Below are 16,459 nucleotides of genomic sequence, written 5' to 3'. Positions count from 1 at the left end.
TACCAATGGCATTTTTCACAGAACTAGAACAAAAAATTTCGCAATTTGTATGGAAACACAAAAGACCCCGAATAGCCAAAGCAATCTTGAGAACGAAAAACGGAGCTTGAGGAATCAGGCTCCCTGACTTCAGACTATACTACAAAGCTACAGTAATCAAGACAGTATGGTACTGGCACAAAAACAGAAAGATAGATCAATGGAACAGGATAGAAAGCCCAGAGATAAACCCACGGACATATGGTCACCTTATCTTTGATAAAGGAGGCAGGAATATACAGTGGAGAAAGGACAGTCTCTTCAATAAGTGGTGCTGGGAAAACTGGACAGGGACATGTAAAAGTCTGAGATTAGATCAGTCCCTAACACCATACACAAAAATTAGCTCAAAATGGATTAAAGACCTAAATGTAAGGGCAGACACTGTCAAACTCCTAGAGGAAAACATAGGCAGAACACTCTATGACATAAATCACAGCAAGATCCTTTTTGACCCACCTCCTAGAGAAATGGAAATAAAGACAAAAATAAACACATGGGACCTAATGAATCTTCAAAGCTTTTGCACAGCAAAGGAAACCATAAACAAGACGAAAAGACAACCCTCAGAATGGGAGAAAATATTTGCAAATGAAGCAACTGACAAAGGATTAATCTCCAAAATTTATAAGCAGCTCATGCAGCTCAATAGCAAAAAAACAAACAACCCAATCCAAAAATGGGCAGAAGACCTAAATAGACATTTCTCCACAGAAGATATACAGACAGCCAACAAACACATGAAAGGATGCTCAACATCTTTACTCATTAGAGAAATGCAAATCAAAACTACAATGAGATATCATCTCACACCAGTCAGAATGGCCATCATCAAAATATCTAGAAACAATAAATGCTGGAGAGGGTGTGGAGAAAAGGGAACACTCTTGCACTGCTGGTGGGAATGTGAATTGGTACAGCCACTATGGAGAACAGTATGGAGGTTCCTTAAAAAACTAAAAATAGAACTACCATATGATCCAGCAATCCCACTACTAGGCATATACCCTGAGAAAACCATAATTCAAAAAGAGACATGTACCAAAATGTTCATTGCAGCTCTATTCACAATAGCCCGGAGCTGGAAACAACCTAAGTGTCCATCATCGGATGAATGGATAAAGATGTGGCACATATATACAATGGAATATTACTCAGCCATAAAAAGAAACGAAACTGAGCTATTTTTAATGAGGTGGATAGACCTAGAGTCTGTCATACAGAGTGAAGTAAGTCAGAAAGAGAAAGACAAATACCGTATGCTAACACATATATATGGAATATAAGAAAAAAATATGTCATGAAGAACCTAGGGGTAAAACGGGAATAAAGACACAGACCTACTTGAGAATGGACTTGAGGATATGGGGAGGGGGAAGGGTAAGCTGTGACAAAGCGAAAGAGAGGCATGGACATATATACACTACCAAACGTAGGCTAGATAGACAGTGGGAAGCAGCCGCAGAGCACAGGGAGATCAGCTCGGTGCTTTGTGACTGCCTGGAGGGGAGGGATAGGGAGGGTGGGAGGGAGGGAGATGCATGAGGGAGGGGATGTGGGAACAGATGTATATGTATGACTGATTCACTTTGTTATAAAGCAGAAAGTAATAAAAAAAAATGTTTACTTGGAAAAAAAAAAAAAACTACAAATAGAACTACCATATGACCCAGCAATCCCACTTCTGGGCATATACCCTGAGAAAACCATATTTCAAAAAGAGACATGTACCAAAATGTTCATAGCAGCCCTATTTACAATAGCCCGGAGATGGAAACAACCTAAGTGTCCATCATCGGATGAATGGATAAAGAAGATGTGGCACATATATACAATGGAATATTACTCAGTCATAAAAAGAAATGAAATTGAGCTATTTGTAATGAGGTGGATGGACCTAGAGTCTGTCATACAGAGTGAAGTAAGTCAGAAAGAGAAAGACAAATACTGTATGCTGACACATATATATGGAATTTAAGAAAAAAATGTCATCAAGAACATAGGGGTAAGACAGGAATAAAGACACAGACCTACTAGAGCATGGACTTGAGGATATGGGGAGGGGGAAGGGTAAGCTGCAAAGTGAAAGAGCGGCATGAACATATATACACTACCAAACGTAAGATAGATAGCTAGTGGGAAGCAGCCGCATAGCACAGGGAGATCAGCTCGGTTCTTTGTGACCGCCTGGAGGGGTGGGATAGGGAGGGTGGGAGGGAGACGCAAAAGGGAGGGGATATGGGAACATATGTATATGTATAACTGATTAAATTTGTAAAATAAAAAAAATAAATAAATAAGGGCACTTCCCAATACAAAAAAAAAAAAAAAAAAAAGGAATGGAATGCTGACATGCTGCAACATGGATGAACTCTGAAAACATTACGCTAAGTGAAATAAGCCAGTCACAAAAGCACAGTTATTATATATTCCACTTATATGAGGTATGTAGCAAAGTCAAATTCATAAAGACAGAAAGTAGAATAGCGGTTACCAGAGACCAAGGTGAGACAGGAACAGGGAGTTATTGTTTAATGGGTACAAAGTTTCTGTTTGAAATGATGAAAAAATTCTGGAAATTGACAGTGGTGATGGTTGCACAACACTGGGAACGTACTTAAGGTCACGGATTTGTACACTTAAAAATGGTTTAGGGCTTCCCTGGTGGTGCAGTGGATAAGAATCTGCCTGCCAGTGCAGGGAACACAGGTTTGATCCCTGGTCTGGGAAGATCCCACATGCCACAAAGCAACTAAGCCCATGCGCCACAACTACTGAGCCTGTGCTCTAGAGACTGCAAGCCACAACTACTGAGCCTGCCTGCCGCAGCTACTGAAGCCCGTGCACCTAAAGCCCATGTTCCGCAACAAGAGAAGCCACCACAATGAGAAGCCCGCGCACCACAATTAAGAGTGGCCCCCGCTCGCTGCAGCTAGAGAGGGCCCACGTGCAACGACGAAGACCCAACACAGCCAAAAATAAATAAATAAAATAAAAATTTTTTAAAAAGGTCTAAAAGGTACGTTCTATGTTTTAGAAAGCCCCCAAAATATCCATTCCTAAGATACAAGTCTCTCAACAATTTCAAACATTTTTCTCTTCTTGAATCCCAGACTGTTCCAGACCTTCTCCTTTCTCTAAATCTCCCCAGACCATCCCTTTCTCTTCTCACTCCAAAAACCACTTTTATTTCTCATTGAGTGGAGAAGATCCAGTCCTGAGGTACAAGTTTCTCCATCTTTCAATTTATCTGTATTTCTATACATACATCCTTAGCTTTCCTTCTCATTCCCTTGCTAAAACTATCCAGCCCTCCATTTACTTGATACCTTCCCAACTTCAACACTTATTCTTTCTCTTCTCAAAGACCTGTAATCTTTTATTTTCTCCCACTCTGCCAGTTAACAAGGAGGGTTACAGAGGCAGGAATGGTCATTCTGAAGTTGAGTCAACTAAAAATCACTACAGAATGGATACGATTTGTGGAAGTAATCTACCCTGAGATAGCTGACTCATAGATGAAGATTTCTAGGTCCTTTTTGTTCAGGCTGTTACGATGCTGTGGAAAGGGTGGCTGGAAATCACACTGTATGTCTGATTCCCAACTGTGATGCTTATTTCCTGTGTAACTTCAGGCAACTCATTTAATTCCTCTGTAGCCTCATTATTTTGTTGGGCAAATGGTTATGACTTAACTCCACAGAAATGTTTTGAGGATTAAATAAAATAATGTATGTACTTAACTAAAAAAAAAAAAAAAGAAAAAAAGAAACTGTTGGGTTGGAAAAATACAACTTATTTTCTTCTTAAATCTTTAATTGTGGGAGTAAAGCAGATATGGTGAGCTAAAAAAATAAAAAGGAAATGATAAATGTATAAAATAAGTAGATTTTTAAAAATTTTATGTTGGTAAAGAATAGTTTAGGAGTAGAGGGGACTATTATTTTTCTAGATAATTACTACTAGCCTTCTCTGCTTTTTTAAAAAATTAATTTTTATTGGAATATAGCTGATTTACAGGGCTGTGTTAGTTTCTACTGTTTTTAAAGGCTCTCTCCTGAACCTGTATCTCTCCTATTTGTTCCAATTTTCCCTCATTTATTACCAGTACATACTTAGAATAATTTCCTGTTTCCCAAGAGTAGACATGACTATATATGTGGGTAATGCTGAAGAAAATGAAAACAAGTACACGAGTGTCCTCCATGTTGTTCTTTGTTGATGGAATACTGGGGGTAGGGATGATGGAGGGAGATTCTTAAGGGATTCTTAAGTCAGGACATGTAGTTGCTAGATAGTGTCTATTATCTCTCAACTCCATAATCATTTTCCTATGGTCTCCTCTATACCACTGGGGATGAGAATCTGCATGTTATATTTCTCAAACTCCCAAGCTCCCTTGTCGGTTGGCTTTTTGTTAGGTTTGAAGGTGGGCAGAAGCTCTTGTTGTGCTTTCTCGTGGTACCTCCTGCAGTGATGGCTGCTGAGCATCACTTCCTGGGCTCCTGCTCACACAGCTTGGTCCCCAAGCAGCAGGCTCAGGGGTATGGGAACTGTGAGCTCTAGTCTAGTCTGGATCATTTCGCTTTAGCTCTCCCTGCTGTAAGGGAGGGAATAGATTCCTGCAGTTACTGATCTTTTGAGTAGAATTACCTACTCCTTTTTGTTCTCGCAGTTCTGCAACATCTTTGCAACCAATTCCTTCATTAACTTCCCTCTATCTGAACTGCCTATACACACTGACATATACATATTCTACAAAATAGTGAAAAAGTGTGGACTTATATTTTACAAGCTTTCCACCTCTCCTTCTTTAGTCTCTCTCCTACTTTTAGTGTTTTCCTAACAGTAAAACTCTCTCTGACCTCTGGTTGCCCAGAATTTATCATGATGCTTCTGATTTTCTCATGATGCCCCACTGGGTCCCCATAGTGACCATGCTCAGATTCTCTCTCATATCAAGTCATATGTATCTTGTATTTAATATTTCCTGCGACTTCCAAGGTAATGAAGTCTTGTACTGTCCCCCTATCTTAGCTCACCATTTCTTTCTGAAGACACATTTTACCCTCTCAGTCAGAATTAGACTTCCTCATCTCTGCTCCCATAACTATGAACTTACACTTCTACTAAAGATAGAATTTATTACATTGTACTAAAACTGTTGGTTTATTTATATGGCTTTCACAAGAGTCTATGAGTCATTTGACATCATTTCTGTGTCACTACAGTCTAGAATGGCCCTGGCATATGAATACATTTAAAAAAAATAAAGCAGTACATGTTTTATCTGGATTGACATTGAATTCCAAAGATTTGCAGGCCTAATAATGCAAATTAACAAGTGAGTGGCAATATCAGTCCATGATTTGAGGGGGAAAAATGATTATAAGGTTTAGCAGACTATAAACCTCAAGGGTAGTGGCTTGCCTTTCATGTATCTGTATCCTCAGCTTAATACTGTGCTGAGGTATTACATGGGCTAATACCTGGAGGGCTGTAAGAGATGCTCTTAATTAGGCAGCCATGGTGATGAATGTCAAGGATTAAAAAGGACAACTGAGTACCCGAAGGCAGGAATATAGAAGAAATATGAAGATGATTTGGCTTATTTCTTCATAGCGTCTTTTTACCAAAAGTCATCTGAAACTCCATTATATCTTCCCCCTGAACCAACTCAGAATTCCAGAACCTCTGCACTATGTGATCACTTGTCTTAGAAGAAAGCAGTTAATTAGTTGCTCAGATGTGTGGTGGCTCTTCTCTAAATCCCTGTCACTTATGTGAAACATCAACTCTTGAAAGTATTAAGTAGTGGGTAATGGTTTAAGAACACATAAGTATTTTGTACATTTTTGTACATCTAAACAAAGGATTTGAGAGACTCTAAAGAGCAAGGAAGAACCTTGTATTGGTGTGAGTTTCAAACTCTGTGACAGGCAGGAGGGATGTGTAATTGGGACTTTGGACATCCTTAAATTACTTTGACCCAGGCAACAACCTCCTATATCATTCTGACTCTTGGACAAGTGCACACACTCAACCAGCAGTCAATGTGGTGGAAGTAACTTCAGGGCATATCAACAATCTTCGTAATTGAAAAGAGGGAAACTTATATCATCATGGCATGGCCCAAATGGGGGTGGATATAATTTTTATGGACACTGTCTCTTTAGGTATTACTTCTGTATCCATCATGAGAATTTCTCAAGGCCCTCCATAATGCTCCAAGGAGGGAAGCTTGTAAAGTATGGCAGCCAAGGAGAGGCAGTAAGATATACAAAAGCTGATGACTTTTGAGCAGAAATGTAGACTAAACTGAGCAAATTTTAATACCCTTTGAACTCATCAAAATAAGTGTGACAACTTTCAGAAGGTGAGCTCTGTGACAATGAAGTCATTCCAAACATCTGAGTCAACGACTTAACAGTAGAACCGATACAATTTTTAATTGACACATATTGAAATAAGGGATTAAGCTATATCGTTCTAGTGCATTGGAGTTCAACTAGGACTCTCAGAGCTGGTGCGAGGAGCACAGAACTCATCTATCTCCAGCCCAGCCTCCCTCAACTTTGCCCTTGGTTCAGCATTCTTGCCCTTTATTTTCCTGGAAAGGAATTTGGACAAGAGCTGCTTCACTGTTCACATAAGAGGTAGCTATTTTGAATTTTAAAAAGTCGAAGTAGTGCAAGAATTTTTTTTTAGTTATATAAATTCAATTGTGATCATGCTGATCAGAAGTTCTGATTGGGGGGCTTCCCTGGTGGCACAGTGGTTGAGAATCTGCCTGCCAATACAGGGGACACGGGTTCGGGCCCTGGTCTGGGAGGATCCCACATGCCGCGGAGCGACTGAGTCCGTGAGCCAAAACTACTGAGCCCTCGCGTCTGGAGCCTGTGCTCCACAATGGGAGGGGCCGTGATACTGAGAGGCCCGTGCACCGCGATGAAGAGTGGCCTCTGCTCGCTGCAACTGGAGAAAGCCCTCACACAGAAACAAGACCCAACACGGCCAAAAATAAATAAATAAATTTTAAAAAAAAAGAAGTTCTGATTGGTAGTTACAAGTGCATGATTGTTGAAAATTTCAAAATCAATTATTATTATTATTTTTTAACATCTTTCTTGGAATATAATTGCTTTACAATAGTGTGTTAATTTCTGCTGTATAACAAAGTGAATCAGTTATACGTAAACATATATCCCCATATCCCCTCCCTCTTGTGTCTTCCTCCCACCCTCCCTATCCCACCCCACCAGGTGGTCACAAAGCATGGAGCTGATCTCCCTGTGCTATGCAGCAGCTTCCACTAGCTATCTATTTTACATCTGGTAGTGTATATATGTCCATCAAAATCAATTATTATATAATAAATGCTTATTTTATTGAGCAAAATATTTCAAAGCACAAAATCTTTGAAGAAGAAAATCATAAAAAATAATCCTTAATGGGGCTTCCCTGGTGGCGCAGTGGTTGAGAGTCCGCCTGCCGATGCAGGGGACACGCGCTCATGCCCTGGTCCAGGAAGATCCCACATGCCGAGGAGCGGCTGGGCCCATGAGCCATGGCCGCTGAGCCTGCACGTCCGGAGCCTGTGCTCCACAACGGGAGAGGCCACAACAGTGAGAGGCCCGTGTACAGCAAAAAAAAAAAAAAAAAAAAAAATCCTTAATGGTGAAAAGTCCAACAATAATATGTAGGTAATATAACTGAGACAAGTAATACAGCAGATTAATGTTTTACATGCATCTTAGGCATTGAATAATCTTTTTTTTTGGCTGCGTTGGCTCTTCGTTGCTGAGCAGAGGCTTTCTCTAGATGTGGCGAGCGGGGGGCTACTCTTTTTTTGCGGTGAGCTGGCTTCTCATCGCAGTGGCTTCTCTTGTGAATCACGGGCTCTAGGCACGCAGGCTTCAGTAGTTGCAGCACGCAGGCTCAGTAGCTGTGGTACTCAGGCCTTGAGGGCGCAGGCTTCAGTAGTTGTGGCTCGTGGGCTTAGTAGCTCCGTGGCATGAGGGTTTTTCCCAGACCAGGGATCGAACCCGTGTCCCCTGCATTGGCAGGTGGATTCTTAACCACTGCACCACCAGGGAAGTCCAGGCATTGAATAATCTTAATGTCTGAGGCATTTTCACATATTATTCACTTTCCACAATAACCCTACTGTATTCTTATTAGTGTTACTTATCAGCTGTGGATTTTCTGACTCAGAGTGGATAAATAACTTTTGCAAAACCACATAGCTAATATTCATTAGAACTGTGATACTAATATAGGTCTAGTATATGTTTTAGCATTTATTTTTTCCACTCTATTACACTGCCTAGAAATATTTAAATTCCTGCCAGACCTGTGTAGAAAGCTAATCTGTATGAAATTTTCTCAACCCATATTTTCATGTTTCTCTCTAATTATTTTTAATAGCAGTTTACAAGCCTTTCAAAGCAACTGGAGATTTTTCCCTTTCTTTTACACAAACAAGCCAACACAGTGATAATGTCCTATAATAATGGGCCTCTTTTGTAGAAAGGCAGTCATTAATTCTTATTTTCATTCTAGGTAAATTCTGCTATATAATTCATACTTTAGTAATCCAGTGTAAGTAGCCTGTTCTGACTGCTCAACTAAGTCAAGTTCTTCTATTACAAGCTTTAATATCACCATGTTTCTTTCCTTCATTGCATTTATTTATGTTTCTAATTATGCTTTTATTTGTAGGGTTTTTTTTTTTGGTATTTCATCTAGACTGCATTGTATGTTTTTATTCACCATTGAGTTCTTATCACAATGCCTAACAGGTGATGCACCCTCAGTAAATATCTGTTAGCTGGGTAATGGCTAAATGGATGCATGGATAGACAGAGGAAGGAAATCAGCACAAGATAGGTCATTTTGGACTGCTGGCATTAAACAAGGGTTCATATGTGATCTGGAATTTAATATAGGCTTTGAGAAGGGGGCAAAATGTTTAACATGTCAATCCACATGTTAAAAATATACACCCTTTATTACAGCTTTTTTTTTCCCATTAAGTGAAATCGAGGAGATGCATCCTAAATTAAGCCTCACAGCTTTCTTTTTCAACACATGTGGGTGAGAAGGTATTGTTATATTAAGCAACACAGCTAATTAAAAGAGGAAATGAAAATCATTCTGAAATGAAAAGACTCCCACTTCCCCCTCTGGTTTCCTTTACTACTATATATCCTTGAACTATAAAGTGTTTCATTAGAAAGAACTTTTACTAAACAGTAAAATCAAACCATTTCTACAGATCTGCATGACGCATTAGAAATAGTAGGAACAAAGAACTACATCTTGATTTAGAGCTAAGGGACACATTTGTTTGATTATTGTTTGTTCTGCAGAGGGTCTGAAAAGGAAAGACACTCAGGCAGCCCTTTCACTTGCTCCACATACAAGACTTTTAGCCCCCCACTGCCTTTCAGCAGCCTCATTCATGAATATATGTCCTTGCCTAGCCCTTGTAGATGTCTAGCTTTCTCCTTTAGACAGAACGTTCTCTTTTGATGACCATTAAGGGGATTATATATTCTCAAGTGTTCTTTTTTGGTGCATCTTTTCATTCCTCCTTTTTCTAAATGTTCCCCCTCCCGTGCACTTTTCTAGTCCTCTCCCAAACCTTTGCTCTAAGATTTAATTAGTTGATCTAGCAAATTCAAAAGTAATTATTGCTTTGCTTTTGCTTTTGCATCTTTTGATTTTAAAAGGAGGAGATTCTCCCTTAAATGTAACATCAGATTTTTCCTTGCTCAGGTACTTCACAGTATTCTTCTTGATCTTCTGGAACAAACAGACTGAAAATAGCTTCTAGGCCCCTGCCATTCCAGCTCAGAGAGAATATTTGTCATTAGCTCTTCCTTCAAATGTGCTCTCCAGCCCTCTCATTGTAATGCAGTTGTCACAGACATTTCCCCACTTCCTCCCCCTTCCCCTCGCCCTGAATGCGCCTCTTCTGTTGGTCATGTGTTTCTCTTATCAGATAATTAAGTTAAAAGTGTATATAGTCTAGACAAATTCTGCCAGATGAGACAAGATGACAAAAGAGTACATTCTAAGAAATAATGACCAAAAGAGGACATGTCGTGCACCACTCCACTCCTGATTGATGGGCTTCATTACTTAGCTCCAGCCACACGAGAACCACATGCATTAAGAAATCTGTATACTCTGCTCTCTTAGGACTATCTTTGTTTAACATTTAGAAAAATCAGCATCATTTCTAAATGCAGAGAAGAGAAGGCCCAGCTAAAATAAAATAGATAAAAGCAAAGCCCTCAGGAAATGAGACTTGAAAGGATGCTATGAAGAAGACTTGGATTAAGAAACAAACAAAACCTTTCTATTTTCTGTCAATAAGAAAGGCAGCAAGTTACGTTGAATAGCCCTGAGTTCTGATCCTGGTTAGTCAGGAATCACTGTCTTACTTTAGGAAAGTCACATAAACTTTCTGGGACTCACTGTTCTCATTTGCAATATGAGGAAGTCAGTTTAGATAATTTCCAAGTTATTTTATAGGTCTGAAATTCCATGATGCTAAGACAGAAGATATCATCTACTAATAATACTGTAATAAAATAACCTGAGCAAGTCTCTCATCAGAATGACTGGGTTCAAATCCTGCCTCCATTTTTTTCTTTTATTGACACTAAGATCTTTGGTCAGATTTTAACTTTTCTAAGTCTCAGTCTTCTCATCTGTAAAATGGGGATAACAACAGTACAAATGCAATAGAATTGTTGGTGAATTAAGAAAGATAATTCACGGGCCTCCCTGGTGGCGCAGTGGTTGAGAGTCCGCCTGCCGATGCAGGGGATACGGGTTCGTGCCCCGATCTGGGAGGATCCCATATGCCACGGAGCGGCTGGGCCCGTGAGCCATGGCCGCTGGGCCTGCGCATCCGGAGCCTGTGCTCCGCAACGGGAGAGGCCACGACAGTGAGAGGCCTGCAGACCGCAAAAAGAAAAAAAAAAAAAAAAAAGAAAGATAATTCACATAAAGCCTTATCATGGTGCTTGGTGCTCAGAAGCCACTCTAATAGTAGGAATGTAACGAGGACTACAGTCTTCTCGGAAACACCTAAGAAGGAAAATAAATGTACATTTCTGTGTATTTGCTTGATGAGTTTCCAATATCCTAATTTGATATTTAAAAAATCATATGTTAATAAAGCCTAGTTAATTATATTCCTCCTCCTAAATTCTCAGTATCACAATTAATATGTCAGTCTAGCATGGAGTGGAGCTGGGGAAGTGGGCCTGAGGCAACAGCTAAACTCTGCCTTTCATTGAGCCTCAACCTTATGCCTTTGACAGCTTCCGGGCTTCTGGGGAGCTCACCTCAGACCCAGCTAGCCACCATCTCTGTCACTAACAAAGGTTTAGAATACATGTGGCAGTGGATATCTGACTTCCATAATTTTCAGTCTTAACTATTCACTAAAGCCAGTCTGTCCTTAAAAAGGAAAAGCACTCCAGAACCACAGAGCTTTTGTTCCCATGGCAACAGCATAGGTCAATAGCTGCAGTCACACCTTCATCAGCCTTGATTGCATCTGGCAATTTACCATCTTCTATGCTTCCTTTTGTTTGAGCCTCTCTCATTTGCTTAATTCCCATCTCTATTGGGAGAATCGCAAAATGCAAAACTACGGGAGCTGAATTTAAATTAAAAGCTATGGGAGCCTTAATAAAACACTGGAGAGCATGGCTTATTTTATAAAACTCATAGACATGTGCTTGTTAGAATCAAGTCCCATATCCTGAACCTCAGAATCTCGCTTCCCATATTCTGTTACAGCTGAGAAATTATTTATTTGCAATACCCTATGGTTTTTGGGAAAATCGATGCCATTTCTGCCTTCCAAGATCCTGTTCTGGTATCATGGGTATCAGCTTTGTCAGGATAGAGTCCAAATTCCTCAGCTTGTCATACAAAGCCTTATATCAGCTGACCTTTGCTCACAGCACCACCTTCCTCTTACCCGTCTCCCTTTACACTCTACACTTAGGTGGTATTTATCTTCTTTCACTTCTTGAACACATCCTGTACTCTGGGTCCTCACATATGCTGTCCCCTCTTTTTGGAACATCATTCCCTCAGCCTCCTTGCCTGGCGATCTCGTAATTGTCCTCCAGGTCTCAGTTTAGGTGTCATTTTCCACAGGAAAGCCTTCTTAACCCCAAGCCTGGTGAGTCTTCCATTACACCACGAGCTTCCCTGTTATACCATTACCTCAATACATTCTAATAGCCTGTAGAAGTATCAGAACTCCTCAAAACTGTGTAAGCCCACCAAATGCAGAGGCAGGGTCTGTCTCTACACTCTCCATCCACTAACCCCACTGCTGAATTTCCAGTACTCCTTCAGGGTTTGATACATCACAGGTGCTTCACAAATATTTGTTACATGACGGAAATCACTTTATCCTACTAGATCACGAGAGTCCCTTGTTATAAATTTCATGACTTTGGTGTTCTGCAACTTCCTGTCTATCCAACTGTAAGCATCTACCAGAAGCTGCTTTTATTCAAGATGTATTTGCAATTTTCCTATCCTTCACAGGGATATCAGTAGATAACCATTCACTTAAAGTGGACAAATTCTAAAATCCGTGGTCTGTGGTCTGTGTTTTTTTTCATGATTTAGTCCACTAACCACTGACTTTTAGGTCAGCTCAATGCAGTTATCCTTAAAAGATTTAAAAATAAGGAACAAACAAAAATGTTGAAGTAAATGAAATAAGTAGCACTACTGAGCCATACACCTATAGTCATCAGACAAGTCCACTAGCCTGATGCCTAGCAAGCCCTGGACCCCTTTTGCTACTATACACAGAGTTTTATGTTTCAGATCTCAACAGTCAGCAGTCAGGGGAAGAGAAGGACAGACACACTGTTTGCTAAATGTGACACCACCTGAATTCAGTGACTGGGGATCACAGGGACAAATCTTGTTTGTTTGAGCCAGGCACTAATGTTGAAGAGGCAGCTACTCAGTACATGGTATACTGACACCATGATACTTTGAGGCTGAAGTTTTTGACACTGGGACATTCTGAACTGTCAGCTTCTGAAATTATTAGCAAGCATCCCGTGCAACAGATACCCTCCCTTTACCTCTGAGCCTTCTCTGATCCCGTCATTAATTTCATTTCTATTTCTGAGTGACACCCACACCTTGACCTCTAGCCATCAGTTTGGCCCATGCTGAATTTCAGATGTCTGAAGGATAATACTGCATAGAAATAAGCATTAGATGGTGAGCTATGTGAGTCAAATGCTTCCAAAGGACATTGGGGGCAGGAGAGTTCAGGCATAAATGTCTAAGTCACCCGGGGAGGAACTTGCAAAAGAGCTGAGGAGGGGAGAGACGGAACAAGAATACCATGCTGCAACGTGATAACACAATGTAAGCACTAAAAGGGGATGATGGAGTTTATAACTCCCTGAATCGTAAAAACCAGCTGGTTATTGTGGCTTAGAATAGCAGTTAAAAATGTGGAAATAGGGTCATCTCTCTCCTCTTTTCCCTTTCCTCCACGGAACCCCATGTCCAGTCTCCCCACTGGCCTAAGTGCCACATCTTCTCTGCTCCTTCTACTGATGTGGCACAAAGCTCACTTGTACTGAAACGGCCAAGATGTCTCACGGCACTGAATTTCTATTAAAATCTGGCTTAATATATCCTTGCATATTAGTGATGTTCAAAATACTCTTTGTAAGTTTTCCCATTTTGTTATTTTCCAAAGTATGTCAGCAATTTCACTAAAACTGTTAGTCTTCAAGAAAACACCTTAATGATTTGATCAGCAAACATAATTGAGCATTTCCTATAAGCAAGTACTGGTGATCAAGCAGGGAGTCAGACAGAAAATGTTTCTGCCCTCATGGAACTTACATTCTAGGTAAAGAGAGCAGATTATAAACATACAAGCACACTTGTCAGGTAGTGATAAGTCTGTGAAGGCAACTAAAGCAAGGAAAAGGGTCTGAGATTCATGGTAGGGGGCCCTTTCAGATTGGGGGGGTCAGATCTGAGTAGGTGTCCTTTGATCATAGAGTTCAATAAAATGAGGAGTTCACAGTGTGAATATCTGGAGGAAGAGCAGTCAGGGCTGAGAGAATGTAATGCCCCTGAATTCAGGCAAGTTTGAGGACCAGCGAGAAGGCTAGTGATCACATAAGTACACTTCCATGACAAGGACGGGTGCAATTACCAATGTGTTTACCAGTAGCCAATTGTTATCTACATTCAACAAGGTTAGAAAGGCAGTAAAGGCAGAAACTTCTTCCTTCTTTTTATATCTACTCACCTTACTAGCAATTCTTTTTTTTTTTTTTGCGGTACGCGGGCCTCTCACTGTTGTGGCCTCTCCCGTTGCAGAGCACAGGCTCTGGACGCACAGGCTCAGCGGCCATGGCTCACGGGCCCAGCCGCTCCGCGGCATGTGGGATCTTCCCGGACTGGGTTACGAACCCGTGTCCCCTGCATCGGCAGGCGGACTCCCAACCACTGCGCCACCAGGGAAGCCCCTTACTAGCAATTCTTGTGTGTGTGTGTTGGGGGGAAACAACAGAGGGGGTAAAGGAAATTGCCATTCAACTTCTCTTTTTACCATACGTGCCCTCCTTTCTCCGACCCGCTCCAATTTCCTATTCTTGTTTATCTCTCTCCTTCTCTCATTTCCCCCACTTTTCTCCTCCTCCTCTTCCTCTACCTTCCTCCCCACCTCCCCTTTCAAATTTCTATCTCCCGTCTGCATCCTTTACAATATTTCTGTACCTTCTTAAAATCTCAAAAGTGAAAATCGTCCTTGAGAGATAAAAAGAACAAAGTTTGTCTACATCGGCTGAGAATAGCAGTTTGCATTTGAGTTAGTTATTAGCAAAAGTAACCACACGTACCACAATTAAAAGAGGAAGGAAGTTGGGGGTGGGGAAAAAGACCCAGTAGCGTCAAATATAATGAGCGTGGCTTTACGATGTACTCACAGAAATGTCGGCGTGTTCACACCCTGTGACTCGTAGCTAGTCTCTGCAGGGTTTCATGGCCAACATCCAGCAACAATGAGCACCGGGCTCCTTGCCCCCGTGCTCACGCCTGCAACTTGCAACGTTTCACTTCAGTCTGACTTAACACTTCACCATAAAGGTAATAATGATATACCCCAATAACAGGGTAGAGTAATATACCCCAACCCACTATTAATCTCACAGCAAATGGGCCCTTGCTTAGCTCACTGAGAAACCTTGCTTTACCACCTCCCAATGAAGGCTCAGACCAGACTGTTAAGGCGGCTCCTCCAGTGCCCACCTGTGGCTATTCACCTCCACAGGGAGTCTCATGATCCCTTTAGATAAAACCATTTCAGCTGTTCTGGATTAAACCCCCTCTTCGTTCCAGCCTGATTCCCACCATCCTACCAAGACAGAGATACTCTCTGGTGGTGTTTCTGGCAGGTAATTTTCAGCTCCTAAGATTGAGTACTAGGTAGGCATGGGTATAGATTACTCTAGCAAAAAACTTACTGTTTGGGACTTCAAAATGACCATGCAGTCCGGGACCAACATAAATGCTTGAGATCAACATAAATCCTTTTCTCCTCTAGAAAGTGAATAGGAGCCATTTCAAACCTTGCCAGGCTTTATGGACTTTCACTAATGAGTAGTAAGTTACTGAACAATATTCTTTACTGTCTTAAGCACTTCCATCTTGACCCTTTCCCATCATTTCTCAACCTGGTAGCTCTTTTAAAAATGTAATGTTGTCACTCCTCTGCTTAAAATCATTTTTTAGACTCCACTTGCACCTATGTCAGTCCAAGCCACCTGCCAAGACCTATGAGAAGCTGCGCTGTGTCTACTCTTCCCCCCTTTGCCAACACATCAGGTGTCACTTCAGCCCTCCCTCACTAAGCTCCAGCCACCATGGCTTTCTTTAAGTTCCCAGAGCACCATACATTCTTTCATCCCTCAGATTCTTTCCATATGCTGGTTCCTTTCCTGCCCATCACCACATTTACATAACCCCTTTCACCCTCAGGTCTTATCTTAAGTGTGCCTTTAGAGAGGCCTCCTTGGGCCATCTTATTAAAATTCAAATCCTCTTCCCTACTGAACGAATGCCATTGTTCTCAAAAACAGAAAGCTTTTTTTTCTTCACAACACCTACTATCCCATTTTTAGTTGTATCACTCAGGGTCCACTTGGGGAAATGGAAACCATACCAGTTTTTCTGAAAAGGGAGAACCAAATATAAAGCATCAATTTTAAAAAAGTACTGGTAGACTGAAAAGACAAAAACAGGACACTGAGGTACCAGAGAGATAGGAAATGCAGGAAATAGCCACCATACCTAAGGCTGGGGATCATCAGAAACTAGGAGGAGGTGTCCT

This window comes from Mesoplodon densirostris, chromosome 3, assembly GCF_025265405.1.
Source record: "Mesoplodon densirostris isolate mMesDen1 chromosome 3, mMesDen1 primary haplotype, whole genome shotgun sequence".
NCBI classification, from domain to species: domain Eukaryota; kingdom Metazoa; phylum Chordata; class Mammalia; order Artiodactyla; family Ziphiidae; genus Mesoplodon; species Mesoplodon densirostris.
Note: the sequence above shows the minus strand (reverse complement) of the source record.